Raw genomic sequence first — 14265 nt, forward strand, 5'->3', positions numbered from 1 at the left:
AAAATGTATTTTCTTTTAACATTGTTTTTTTTCTATCTAACTAGATTAGTTTTCTCCTTCCTCTATAAGCACTCAGAAACCCAAGAGAAAGGAAATATTTCTCACTCTCTCAAAGACTCTACGTTACTTTTTGTCCCTAAGAAAAACCTATCCACTTTGTCTACTCTTTTTGGTAAGATAATTCCTACTGTTTCTATACTAAAGAAAATAAACATTTGTCTACTTCATTTCCAATTTGTACTTTTTATTTGTTCATTCATACTCATGCCTTTTCACTATTCCAATTGATTGCCTTCCTATCCCTCTGTTGTCAGAGAAGTTGGGTTATAGCAGATCAAATCAAGAATAATACACCCTTTCTTCTTGGCACATGATTGGTATCCAAAGCTGTAGTATATTGGAAATAGCCAATTATCTAATAAGGTTTATAAATTAAAACTTAAATTTAAAAATGGGTCTATGTAATGGATAAACAGATCTGACATCATCTATAAACTAATGGCTGTATTTATGAATCAATTAATTTAAACATAACTAACAGTGTATGGTATAGGTGGTAATTCCTTCCTTTAAACTATCCTCATACATGAATTATGCTTGGTTTTCTCAGTAGACCTCTTCTAGCTCATTTTCCCACATGAAGTGGGGAAAATTTACAGATGGCTTTTTTTCTGTGTTCCATTTTTGGCAATTCAAGGTCTTACCTGCTTTCATTGCTAGCCCTTTGCCTTCTTCCACTTTTCCCTACACAATTTCTTCCTCTAGCACACTAAAGGGACCGTCCTCCATTATTATTCCATCACTTTTTCTCTTAGAGGCCACTGCCTCTGGGATCTCTTTGTGACTTTTACTTTTCTTGTGGTTACTGCATGTTCCTGCTTTGTGTTTCTCACTCTTCACTCCAGCTCAAGTGCTCGGTGGCTGGCTGTACTTTAAGAAGGCTTATTCACTTAAAGATTCCACCATTTCCAACCAGTCACATAGGTCATTGACTTTGCTGCTTCCATTTTTCATACGTTCTGCACGATAGGGCAGTCTCTTTTGAATGCTGCATTAACCACTATTTTGAAAGGAAGGGATTGACTTTCTAGGATAGTGTCACCACTAAGATAGAAATGAAAATTTATTTTTTTGTAGGGTTCTGTCATTTTTCTCCCTTTAATAAGATTGCATGACACCCCAAACCTCTAGGTTTAATCTAAGGGAATATTTGTTCCTGGAGTCGTAGAGGCTGACCAAGGAGATTTTATTTAACCCCTGTGGATTACAGAGCAGTAATGTGACTTGCTTTGTACCCCTAGTTAGTGGATGTCTAGAATAAACTTCAGATTTTTCTAGGCACTAAAAATTCCAGCATCTGGTGGTGCTACATGTGGCTGCTATAAACTTGATTAATGGAGACAGAAGACTGCAGTATGAGTGCCTGCTTTATGCTTTAGTGTTCTTCCCCAGAATGATTGTCATATCAAGGAACAGTTCCCTAACCTTCCAATTAGTTAAAATGAAAAATATAAGAACTCTTATTCTATGATAAGAATTTGCATTCAAATTTAATGTTTCTCTTTTTCTGTTTTTGAATTTATTCCTCAGCTTTTGAATTTTTTTTCTTATAAGTAAAGCAAATAAAAAAACCAAAAAAACCCAAAAAAGTGATATTTGGGGGATAAAACTACCTTTAACTTCCACATAAATGTATCTTCCAAACATACTTCATTCAATAAATATAAATTGACTGCCCTCTATTTGCCAAGCATTGTTGTGGATCCTACAGATGTAAGATGAACAATATTGACAAGATATCAATATTTTGACTGTATCAACAATGTCCTCGAGGAAATGAAATAGACAACACAAAAGAAAATAAATAAATTAATAAGATACTATGATGATGGAATGAGACCGTGCCATATGGGTGCTAATTTTTATTTGGTAGTCAGAGAAAATTCACTGGAGAGATAGTATTGGAGCAGACAACTGTATGACAAAAAGGAACCAGGCATTAAAAAGATCTGGGTGCATCAGGTGCAGTGCAAATGCCCAAAAATGAGAATGACCTTGAAGTGTTTGAGTAGGATAAAGAAGGTCAGGGTGTCTAGATCTGTGAGAGATTTGAGTAGGGTATGAGAAAGCCAGGAACTTGATGGCTGACCTGGGTTTTTGGTAAGGAGTTTGGATTTTATCCCAAATAGAAAAGAAAGCCATTGGAGGGTTTAGGACAAGAAGTGATATAAGTTTTTAAAAGAATTTTCTGAATGCTGTCAGAAGGATGAACTGTACAGGTCAAGATTTCAAGTGGAAATAAAAAGGGCTATTAGGAATTTTCTATAGCAATGTAATGAAAGATCATTGAAATTTGGACTAGAGAAGTAGCAATGGAAATGAAAAGAATTGGACAGATTCTGGACACATTTTGGAGGTAGAGATAACAGATCTTACTGATTGATTGAATACAGGAGACAGTAATGGGGTGGTGAGGGAAAGGAAGACATCAGACATGATTCCTAGCAACTTGGTAGATGGAGTACTATTTTCTGAGGTAGAAAAACTTAGTAAGAACTACTTTTAATGGGTTAATCCAATAAAAGGGAGGGAGATAAGCATTAACAGAGATTATGCCAAGAAAGGAATATACTTCTCTCCTAGCCTCAAGCTTTGTTAATGATTATCTTTTAATAATAACAAGTTGATTCAGTTGATTTCTGAATCATATGATAGATGTATCATTAACTTTTTAAGACACTGTCAAGCTCCAAAGCGGCTGTACCATATTACATTCCTACCTGTAGTGTATGGGACTTTCTAATTTCTCTGTGTCCTTGCCAACACTTGGTACATCTGCTTGTGTGAATTTTAGCCATTCCAATAGATGAGAATCTCATTGTGCTTTAAGTTTACCTTTTCCTAATGACTAATGATTTTGAGCGTCTTTGTATGTACTTATTTGCCATCTGTATATCTTCTTTGGTAATATCTTCAAATATTTTACCCATTTATAGTGGGTTGTGCTTTCTTATTACTGAGTTTGGAGAGTTCTTTATGTATTCTGGATACAAGTCCTTTATCAAATATATGCTTAGCAAATATTTTCTCCCAGTCTGTGGTTTTTCATTCTCTTAACAGTATTAAAAGAAAAGATGAATGTTCATAGCATCTTTATTTGTAATAGCCCAAACTGGAAGCAACCCAAATGTCCACTAACAGGTGAACAGGTTTTAAAAAAATGAGAACATTACTCAACACTGACAAAAAGCAAACTAATGATATATACAATACTGTGGACTAATTTCAAAATAATTTTATTGACTGAAAGAAGCCAGACCAAAAAGAATACAAACTGTATGATTTCATTTATATAAAATTATAGAAAGTACAAACTAACCTACAATGACAGAAGACATATCTTAATAGGGGAAGGGGAGAAGCATGAGAAGACTTTTGGAGTGATGTATACGTTCATCATTTTGATTATGGTAGTAGTTTCATGGGTGTATGCATATATAAAATCTTATCAAATTTTATATTTTAAATTTGTTCAGTTTATTGTATGCCAATTATACCTTAGTTAAAGAATAGAAAAAATATATTACATTTCTAATTTTAGTAGATATATTATTGACACTATGGAAATAATCTAAAATTCTTAGGATAGCATATATTGAACTATGGTTTTCTTATTTCTACAAAAGTAACTTAATTGTACTGGTATTTGGGGTGGGGTTCAAGTATTTAAAGTCTATATTGACCCTTTTTTTCAATTTGTGGTTATGTTACAAGAGCTTTCCTACACACCACCATATATCCCCGTATATAAAATATTGAATGATATAATAATGGGAGTTCTCTATAAAATGTAGATTTCTACACTGATTTATGTAGTTGCTTGCAAAAAATCCCATTGTAAAAGAAAAATGGCGAAAGAAGGAGGAGAAAAAGGAAGAGACTATTTCAGAATATCCAAATGACTTAGAACATATGCTTCCTGATCTTAAGAATCTAAATATGAAAGATGAAACACATGGGAGGACATCAACATGTTTTCCTCTTTATTCAGTCTGCCAGGAAGCTCAGAACCAAGTTTTGAGTTCAGTCAGAGCACATTTATGATTATTAATATTTTATTTAAATTTCCATATTGTCCTCAGGCATGCTTTCCCCAATAGATACACTAAAAATCCATTTATAAAAAGAAGAAATTAGATGAATTCTTAAGGAAATTTCACTGAATGAATTTATAATAGAGTTAGATTTATCTTGATTAGTTAAGATATAATCCTTATAGCTTGGTGAATTGATAATGTCTGTTGACTTATTTAGTAAGCATTGATAAAGCATAAGAATTATTACTAAGCAGATGAAAATAGAAAATGTAAATTTGACTAAAGCATATTAAATACCTGCTCATAAGAATTAGAACTGGTCACTTTACCTATCTTATGCCTAGGGAATGAAAGCTAAATGCTTACCCTTTACCAAACTAATAAACGTTGAACCACTTATAATTGTGATACTTAACCATTTTCGACCTAGAAAGAGAATGATTTCATATGGCTGAACATAATATAATATTAATTAGTGGTGAACCCAGGTCTCCTGATTCCCAAGTCTATAATGTTTCATCAAACCGTGCTAGAGGTATTTCACAGATTTCCCCATTATTAAAGTCAGGGAATCCACTAATGAGTTCTGGCCTTGGGACCCTGAGGTTTCCTGTTGTGACAGGCAGTAAAAGAATCACAATTAAGCACATTAGCAATGGCAACACATTTTGGGAGATAACTCCTTGGGAAGCCTTAGAAAAATACTAGTTTCAGAAGAATGTATGTTTAAAAGTTCTTGACTAGGCAGAAATCAATAGTAGTGCTGAAGCTGTTTACTGTTTTCAAAACCCTGTCATCAACTTATTATTTAAAGTACCCCAATATCTGAAAGACAGAAGCGTAAATGTTTATAGATAGAATGTACGAATTTACCCAATTCAACATCACTATACTAGCAACCTTTAAATACAGTCTCAGCATACATACAACAAAGTCAAGTATACACATCTTCTTCCCTTTTCACGGGAGGGAGCGATTGTATTCTACAAATTCAAGTTAAATTGACTGTACATTTCTTACAGTGGACTGAGACTGAGTGACTTCTCCTCAGGAAATGAAACCCAAGTAATTTTACTTTAGCCTCTGATAATAGGAATTATCTTTTCTACATATTAACAGTATTGTTTATTTTATTCAGTGGATGTTTCAAATTAAGCATCTTTTAAATGTACATACCAACCACAATAAAATATCACCTGGCATTCAAGTATGATTCTTTTGTATGTAGGACCCCAACTGAGTTGTGAATACCCATTAAAAATGTCCCTCTAAATGACTATAATGACAGGGGAGTTGAATAGTCAGTGAAATTTTCTATTATTTTATTTTGTGTGTATTTTCATTAATAATTTATTGATATAAAAGATAATGTTTTACCTTCACAAATTTGTATCTGTAATTTGTTCTCAGAGCACAGACATATTGAGGATGCCACTCGGCAGTACTGATTGAATATTTATTTAAACAAATATCAGTATAACCCAACTAGCTGGAAAATCCATGAGTTTGGTTTTGATAGCAGAGCATTTCTCAACAATTTATGTGTGCATGCAAATTTTGGTGCTTTGGATATAGGCTAAAGTATTTGCTTTATATGTATTATTTTGTTTGAATACAAGAAAGCTGGTTTGATTTGTATGTTTCCCCCTTATAGAATTGTTCCAAGGCTCTGTCAGAGATCACGTAGAGTAATTTTTCCCATCAATCTTTGCTGTGCAGCCATGCACGAATGCAGTAGGAAAAAGGGGGCAGAAATCAAATCACTTAATTGCAGCATTTTTCATCTACATCTTTTGTTTTATGGTGGTAAAGGCCCCGGAGTAGCCTACCATGATTCATGGCTGTCACTGCTGCCGTTAGCAGTTCAATCCTTCATTCTAGGCATTTTGGTACTGAAAGTACCTACACAATTACTTTGATGAATATGACTTGTTTGTTTTTTCCCCATTTTTAGCAGAGAGTGGTTGTGCTTAATACAGACATTTAAATAAGATAGTATTCGTGCCTACTGCATCTGCACTGTATTTCAAAAGTTGTGTGTTGAGTTTAACAATAATATTGCCATTGTCACCCAGGTATTTAAGTTTGCTGAGCTTACGGGCTTTTACCTCCTATTTTTATGTTTACATAATGGGAAAGCCTTAAAATAACCCCCACTCTATATAAAAGGAATAACTCACCTTTAAAGATCTACGAGGCTGTGACAGTTTCCTACCAAACCTCATTTTTTTTAAAAAAAAAGTCATTTCATGAGTGTGGCATTACAAAGCCAGCAAACTAGCCTGCTTCTGCATTTATGCCTAGTTGATCATAAAATAATAACATTTTTGGAAATATATGCATGCATCTTAGAAAGTGACTTACAGTATTTGCATATTTGGAGAAAATGTCAGTGATGTCAGCAGGGGTTCTGAGAGTAGCTAAATGAGCAAGCTTTTCAAAAATTGCTATTTTATCAGCTATGCACTGTCAGCACAAAATGCAACCTCTTTAAGAAAGAGACAAGAAAAAGGCAAGTGATTTAATTTCTTCATTAGCTTACTTGCAACTGAATTACGGGTACACCTAGCAGCAGAGAGCTGTGTGGTGTAAGCTTGAGTTAAACCATTTAACACCCTTTTGCCCTCATGACAAAATGTGTTAAAGTGTTGAGACTCCACCCCATCTCCAAAAATGTAAGAAAATTAAAGTTCTACTTGTATTGAAGAAATGGCAATTTATATCACCACCTTCTCTATTCTGGTACCATGGTTGAAGTTCACATTTTTATTTGATAATCTTTCTGGGTCATTCTTTTCATTTCTTTGTTTACTTTTGGCTACAAGTTCTAAATATTTAATATATGTTCTGCATTATATGTTCATGCTTAATAAATGTGTATATAGCTTGGAGATAGAACATGTCTATTATTACCCAGCAATGGTAACAGTGCTCATTGTATTTGTCAAAATAGATTAGTAAAATTGTTCACTAGATGTTTGAAAATAATCATTTTATACATAACCACAAATAAATCTTAGAAATGAAAAATCAAAATTTATATCCTTAAAATGATGACCATTAAAATTAACCTGATTTCAAATCCAAAGTGCAACCATATTTTAAATTTACTAAATATATACTTATATGCATATACAAATTGTTTTCTTTGTCATGTCATAACACGGCCTATCTAGATTTCAAACAGGGAAAGATGAAAAATTTCTTCCGTTTATTAAAGTTCATATAGAAAAGGTGCAGAATCCAAGGATTTTAATTTGTTCTAATAAAGATTTATCTTTTGAGCTCTTTTCATGTCTATTAAAATGTTTCAACTTCAGGTCAAATGTTTCATATTTGATGATAATAACTTATCTCTGTGAAAAATGAATATTTAGAAGTTATACTCCTTAGAATTGAAATAAAAACCATTTTAAACTAAACTATTAAGTTAGTAACAAGAATTAATCATGAAAGCACCAAGTTGCTTGGTACAGTGTTGTAATGAACTTGTGTCCTAAAATCTAAGTTTAATTACTGATCAGTTAGGGGTGCAAGAATAAAAGTGATTTTAGTAGAGATGAATATGTTATATTTTAATAGTATTTTTGGTCAATGTTTAAATTTTTTCTGATACTTATAATGTACTCAAAATAAATATATTAAATATATTCTTTAGAAATGTGTAAGTGCTACTGTGCTCATACCTTCACTGAGAGAGCAAACCATTTGATCTTATTTTCCAGGCCCTAAAAGTAATTGAAAGCCATATTCTTGAAATAAATTTGGATTATAATATGTAAGGACTTAAGCACACATGAAAACCACGACTTTGATTTCACTCAAGAGAAAAATTCCAGATGATACTTGCAGCAAAATTATGAAGACTGAAGGAGAGGTCCAAGAGAGAAAAATTCATTGATTTCTTTGCTGGAGGACTCAGATGCAGAGGTAAAAAGTCAAATTATTTTCCGATTAGATACAGTGCACCCTGCTCCTAGTCTTGGTGAAGGGGCTGTGCCTCCAAATCCTTATTTTAGCTTTCCCCAGAGCAGGTGCTGTGGAATGCATCATGTGGTCAAACTATGTTCTTAGATGATAGTTGTCTCAGGTCTGGATCTTCTGAATTAGATCTTGAGGCAGAGTTTGGGGGATCAACACTTTTGAAGGGAAAGTGAGGAAGCAGCCCCTATCAGGCAGAGGAAGAATTTGAATGGCAGCAAATGCTTGGGACAAAGCATCAGCAAACCTGGAGAGGTGCAGGGGAGCAAGGATTGCTTGTCAGGGAGTTGTGCATTGGGTCAGAATGGTGGGGCCTCCGGCTCAGACATCAGATGGGAGATGTCCCAGAGCTGAAGTCTGTGGCTGTCTCCTGGAGGCCCTTCCTGCCACTGGGTAGCACATGCTTCCTTGAAGAGGGATCTGGGAGGTAAATCTCCATGTCTCCCATAGTAGTGAACAATTGTAACATGTTTCTTTCCTAGGAACTTTGTAGAGCCTTTAATATACGCTAGAATATTAATCCATTGTGAAACTTTGAAGTTATAATATACCGTCTTATCAAAAGTGTTTCGCCTCAATCTACATATTTTGATTCTACTAAGCATCTTTCAGAACTAGTGTGCTGTGAATCCTACTTTGGTATCTGTGTCTCTGGTTTGTAGCTTCTGAGGCTACATTTTTTAAATACTTCTCCTTCTTTTTGTTCTTCTTTTCATCTTTGGCTATATGCCCTGATTTATGAAGCAGTGTCCCTTGTAATGACTATTGCTCAATAAGCAAATATTTTAAATTATAAAATATACATTAGGAAAGCTATGTGGTAAAAATTTATTGATTAAGAATTACAGGAATGATAGGAATAAGTTTTGGAATAGGATAATGCATGCGTGGTGCCAAAACAATTACTTGCTAGGAAAAAAATAATCTGAAAGGAATTTATTTTATCCTAAGTAATATTAAACCAAGGTTTAGCTGAATATTTTTCTACCAAACTGTTTTGGTATCACATATATGCAAGTCAGAAAGACACTTTACATAATCATTTAAAGAGTTACATGGAATCTAAATTAACCATTAAAGAATTGAAATGAACATTTGGAAGAAAAACATTCCATGTTATTCTCCATAAGTGTATAAATATAAAATGCTAAAATATAAACAAAAGTAAGTAAGTACTTACTCATTAAAATAATTCACCAATATTGTTGTCATTTAAAAAAATAATATTTCTGCCTTGGTCATGAAATATGACCATGAAAGGGTAATAAATGAATTTATAGTTATGTTAGTGTACAATGTAAATCATTTATATTCTGTATACTGTTTCTTATATTACAAAAATTAGCTTTATAAAATTATAAACCTCAGTATATTAAAGTTTAAATATAGTATTGTTTTTAGGGAAAATTTGTTTCTTTTTCTTTCTTTCTTCTTTTGGTTATTTTTTTTTTTCACTGCTCTTGGTATGTTTTACATTTGAAAAAAAAAAAACAGATGTGAAATTGGAGGAAACATATGGATTAGAAACTCACTGGAAATCTAATGTTTTCTTTTCTGTGGATTCAACAAAACCTAGCATTCAATTGATTACTTAAATCATGATTATGTTATATGTGGTGCTAAAGTATAGGTTCTATGTAATGTATTATCTCATCTGGGGGAGCAATTTTGGACCTTTTAAGGAAATACCATTTCTTTTCAATAGCTAGTTACTGAATAACAAGCAAAGGTCCTAACTTAATTTTGTGAAATAATAGGTTAGTTTATCATAGAGCCCTAAGTACTCTGTATTATCAAATTTTTCAATATTTCATTATGTTTATCCTCTTTTTTTATCTATAAGGCACATTAGGATTATGGTGCATATACTTAAAATTTTGTCCACACATTTAAATCTTAGTTTTAAAATTTCTTCTGTTAAATAACCCTCATATATTCTGGATGCTAGAACAGGTGGAGGCTCTGTTTGAACCCACCTGGACTAGTCTCTCAGGGAAACTGTGTCCTCAGAGTAAAGGACTAATAGCAACACAGCCACATCCTTAATGTAGAAACCTCTTCTGAATTTCATTCAAACCACTAAAATTCTAAATGGAGACCCAGAGTTTGAAAAATTTTATTATTTTCTTTCTTGAACTAGGTTCAATAGAGTTCTCTCAGTAGCAGTTTCACTTTCCAATGGAGAGCTTGAGGTGGACGCCAATTTGAACATATTTAGAATGGCAATTGGAAATATGTTATTTTTTGCTTTCTTCTCTGTACACTCACCCTTCATGTTTAGTTTCAGTTTGTTAATGCCAGAAACACAGGAATACTGCACACACAGTTCAATATCTGCTTATGAGTATAAAAAACACAATCAAACTAACAAAAAAAAACCCCACTGCATTTGATAAAGTTTAAAATATCATTCAGGATGCTTATCTTGTGTGTAAGATGGTCTCCCATACTCTACATCCTAATTAAGTAAAGCAGTAAATCAAAGCATGCTGGATGTTTTGTGAGGAACAGCTGGATTAAAATGTGCTTGAGAATAGGGGCTGGTGTCTTGGATGTGTTTTGGCAGGCTGCCTGCATTGGTGCAGCTACAGAGTGCTGGAATGCTTGATAATTTCAGGGCAAGTTAGTTTTCCATGGCTTACAACCTGCTTAATGCAGGGAAGAAAGCTTGTAACTGTTTTGCCATCTCATCAGTATGGGATATAGAATAATCACAGTGGTTACCTAACAGTGATGGAAAGCCTGAGCAACAAGGGAAAAGGGGACTGCAAATCTGACTGAACATGAGCATTTCAGGTTTGGAAATATGTGCTACCTACTAAAATGAGCTATCGACTAATTCAGGAAGAAATGTTATATGGGCTTAATGTTCATCTTCATCCACACTATAATGAGAAGGATTAGACTGGCTTCCATATGTGGAATATTTATTTCAGCAATACAAGAAAATGTATTTCCCTAATATTTTTTTCTGTATGCACAAGGCCCTAAATTTTACAGATGTGATTAATGTTTTAATTTGCTGTTCTAGTTGGATACAAGTTTACCATACAATATAAATTACTTACCAAGAAATTTGCTTATATAGAGCTTAATTCATAAGCTGTTTAACCACCTTGTGTGGTATCGCTGCTATTTCTCTATGGGACGCTGCAGCTATGCAGCTTATTTTAAAAAATAGAAGCTATCATCCTATAGAAAATAATTTCTAAATCCTTTAAATTGAGCTAATAAGGAAAAAATAACATATAACCAAATGATTGTTACTTAGTTGAAATCAAAAAAAAAACACCCCAAAATTAGAAAAACCTCTAGCTTTTAACAATTAAATTGTGGCTACCTTTTTAAAAATTCAGAATAAGGCAGATATATTTACTGTTCACATACTTGATATGTTTAATTTTCACTTTTCAATTCTCTTGTTGCTTAGTCATCTAGTATTCGTCATGCATTTAGTGTAGGGAAAGGTAAGAAAAATATTGATAAATATGATACAGAATGTAGTTTCTTTCCAAATTAATTCTGACCTTATTTCTCCCAGAATAAAGAATGTATTTTTCAGAAATGGAAGATCTTATCAAAATAGCACTAACCCACCTCTTTACCTGTTCTCAACTTGAGCTCAGGAAATGGAAAGTCTCTTCATAAATTAATTAATATCTGTCAATCTAAGTTTTTTTTATCTATAATAGGGGGTAATATAAATATCACCCTTATCTACATTTTGTTTTGTTTTGTATCTACACATATGTGATTTGCATTGAAAATTTTAAAATGTTATTGAATTGTTTGTGTTTGTTATTGATACTAGTATGAATTAGCTTTTTATTCAAATGCCAAAGAAGACTAGCAGGAAGGGGCTTTATCAAAACAAAGATCAGCCAATGTGGGAGACAGGGATAGAGCCAAGTGTTGTGAGGTCTGATGCATATATGATTTCTCAGGGGGAGGGGCCTCTGAAATAAAAAAAATTATAAAACCTTACAAAATTATGTACAAAAGTGAACATTCATTTAGAATGCGAAAACAAATCACAACAATGACAGGAGGATTGGAGTTACAGGTCTAGTGTGGTAACTTGAGGCAGTTCACTAGAAATGCTCGCAGGGAAATGCGACTTGAATACAGTCTCCTGCCTCTCCTCACCTTGAGCCCTCTGCAGCTCCAGCCCTCACACCGACCCAGAGGGCTAGTCATTAATTTCACCTGAGTCAGCCTCTGATGGGCATTTATGTTGGTAAGCACAATACTGATCTTTGCTAGTTTATCACTTTGTTTTCATAATTCGCTTGGCATTTCTTTGTTTTATTTCAGAGTATTACGGGGGCGGGGTACGAATGTTGTGGTTACATGGATCGCTTTTGCAATGCTTGAATCAGGGTTAAAAGTGTGCCCGTCATCCAGATAGTGTTCATTGTACCCGTTAGGTAGGTTTTCTTTCACCCAGCCCCTCCTCATTCCTCCCCCCTGCATGATTTCCGTTGAGTTTTACTTCCCTCTATGCACATGTGTGCTTGTCAGTTAGTCATTTATTAGGTTGTATGATAATGAAACATTGCTTAGAACAAAAGAAATGATAACAAAAAAGGCAAATGTGAAAGAGAACTACATAAAGTTGAATAGCTTGAAGAGAAGTAATTGTTTTCCCAAGTAGTTTAAGGCTGCAGCCCCCAACCCCCAGGCCATGGACCAACCGGCTGGTGTGGCCATTAGGCATTGGGCTGCAGAGCTCCCGCCCCTATACTAAGAAATACAGTGAAGCTCCAAAAGTGTCAAATTAACTAAATACTCCCTAAAAATAAACCTCTATCAAGTAGTTGCAAAATAATATAGGAAGATGCAAATGTTTTGTTGTGAATGAATTACAGTTTTACAATCTCTAAAAGTTTTAACTTTTTAGAGTGACAACTATATTGAAATAATCAGTGAAATTTCCCATTTTGAGAATATCTGGTCATTTTAAATTTAGGAAGATAAGTGTTCTCTATATTAATGTATGAAATAGCTGTGATTTTACTGCTTGCCTTTGAACCTCAGAAGACCAGGAAATGTAGTGTGGGAGAGCAGAGAGAGGAGTTGAGACACAGACTGGGTGGAGGCAGGTTGCCAGGAAGGCAGATAAAAATCACAAGCAGTGGCAAAGGGACTGAAGGACAGAATATTCTAATGTGAAAGAGACATTTTTTTTTTCTTCTTGGCTTTTGTATAGAGATCTAGGCACTATAAGCTTGAGCATTATGTCATTTTCATATTAACTTTACTCCTCCCTAAGAGGATTTTAAAAAACACATGTTTGTGAATCAGAATTTTATAGAGAAAAGCATAGGTCAGTAAGAATTTTTTTTTTTAAGGCAGTAATTGAGTAAGAAACTTATTTAGGTCCTTTGATGTTTGAATCATTGAAGACTGATCTTTCTATATTCTTATGTGCACTGTATGAGTGTCAGAACAAGAGCAAAGCTTTACTTTTATGAAAATTTAAGAATAATAATAACATGTATTGAATACTTACTCTATCCTGGTCATTCATACAAGCACTTTAAATGTATTGAGACATTTAATTCTCAAAACACTCTTTTCTTTATTGTACTGATGTAAAACTGAGGCACAGAGGTTAAGGGTGTTGCCCAAGGTCACGAGCTAGTATAAGTGGTAGCAGATCCAGGTTTCTGGTCAGTCTAGTTGCCAAGTCCAAATTCTTTATATATTACCTCTTTGTAAAATATTGAGGACTTAATTCTCCAAATTTTGAGTCAGTTAAAGTAGAGGCTAAATCAAAATATGCAGACTAATTCCAGAAATTATTGAACTGATTGTGTTATACCAGTTCTATTCCAATTTGTTTTCAGGTCCTATATTTCCCCTCCTAATGATATAGCTTCTATATATCTAAAACTAAGCATTAAAAAACATACTTCATACTGCTGAAAGATTGACTCATATGTCCTTGCTTAAGTCTATTTTTATGATGAAGTCCTTGATAACTATTCACTTTGCATCTTCTTAAAAATTATTTGTTGGCAGAACATTTTAACAAGTCATTAAAACAACTTGTACAACCTACATTTTAGCAAGACATCAACACAACCTAAGTGTATAAACTCAATGGTTTGATAGAAATATAAGAGTAGGGTTTGAGTATATGTGTATATAAGATCTATATTTTTTAAACAAAAATATAGGAACT

The 14265-nt window shown here is 33.6% G+C and overlaps 1 long non-coding RNA gene across 1 annotated transcript in view; it reads left to right on the forward strand.

The window, feature by feature from the left end:
• LOC123633092 overlaps positions 1–14265 on the forward strand; it is a 621497-nt gene that overhangs the window by 538894 nt on the left and 68338 nt on the right. Inside the window, exon 6 of the long non-coding RNA XR_006733543.1 lies at positions 7823–8027. This is a non-coding gene — a long non-coding RNA (uncharacterized LOC123633092). The remainder of the gene's footprint in view (positions 1–7822; positions 8028–14265) is intronic.

This window comes from Lemur catta, chromosome 2 (genome assembly GCF_020740605.2).
Source record: "Lemur catta isolate mLemCat1 chromosome 2, mLemCat1.pri, whole genome shotgun sequence".
Taxonomy (NCBI): Eukaryota; Metazoa; Chordata; class Mammalia; order Primates; family Lemuridae; genus Lemur; species Lemur catta.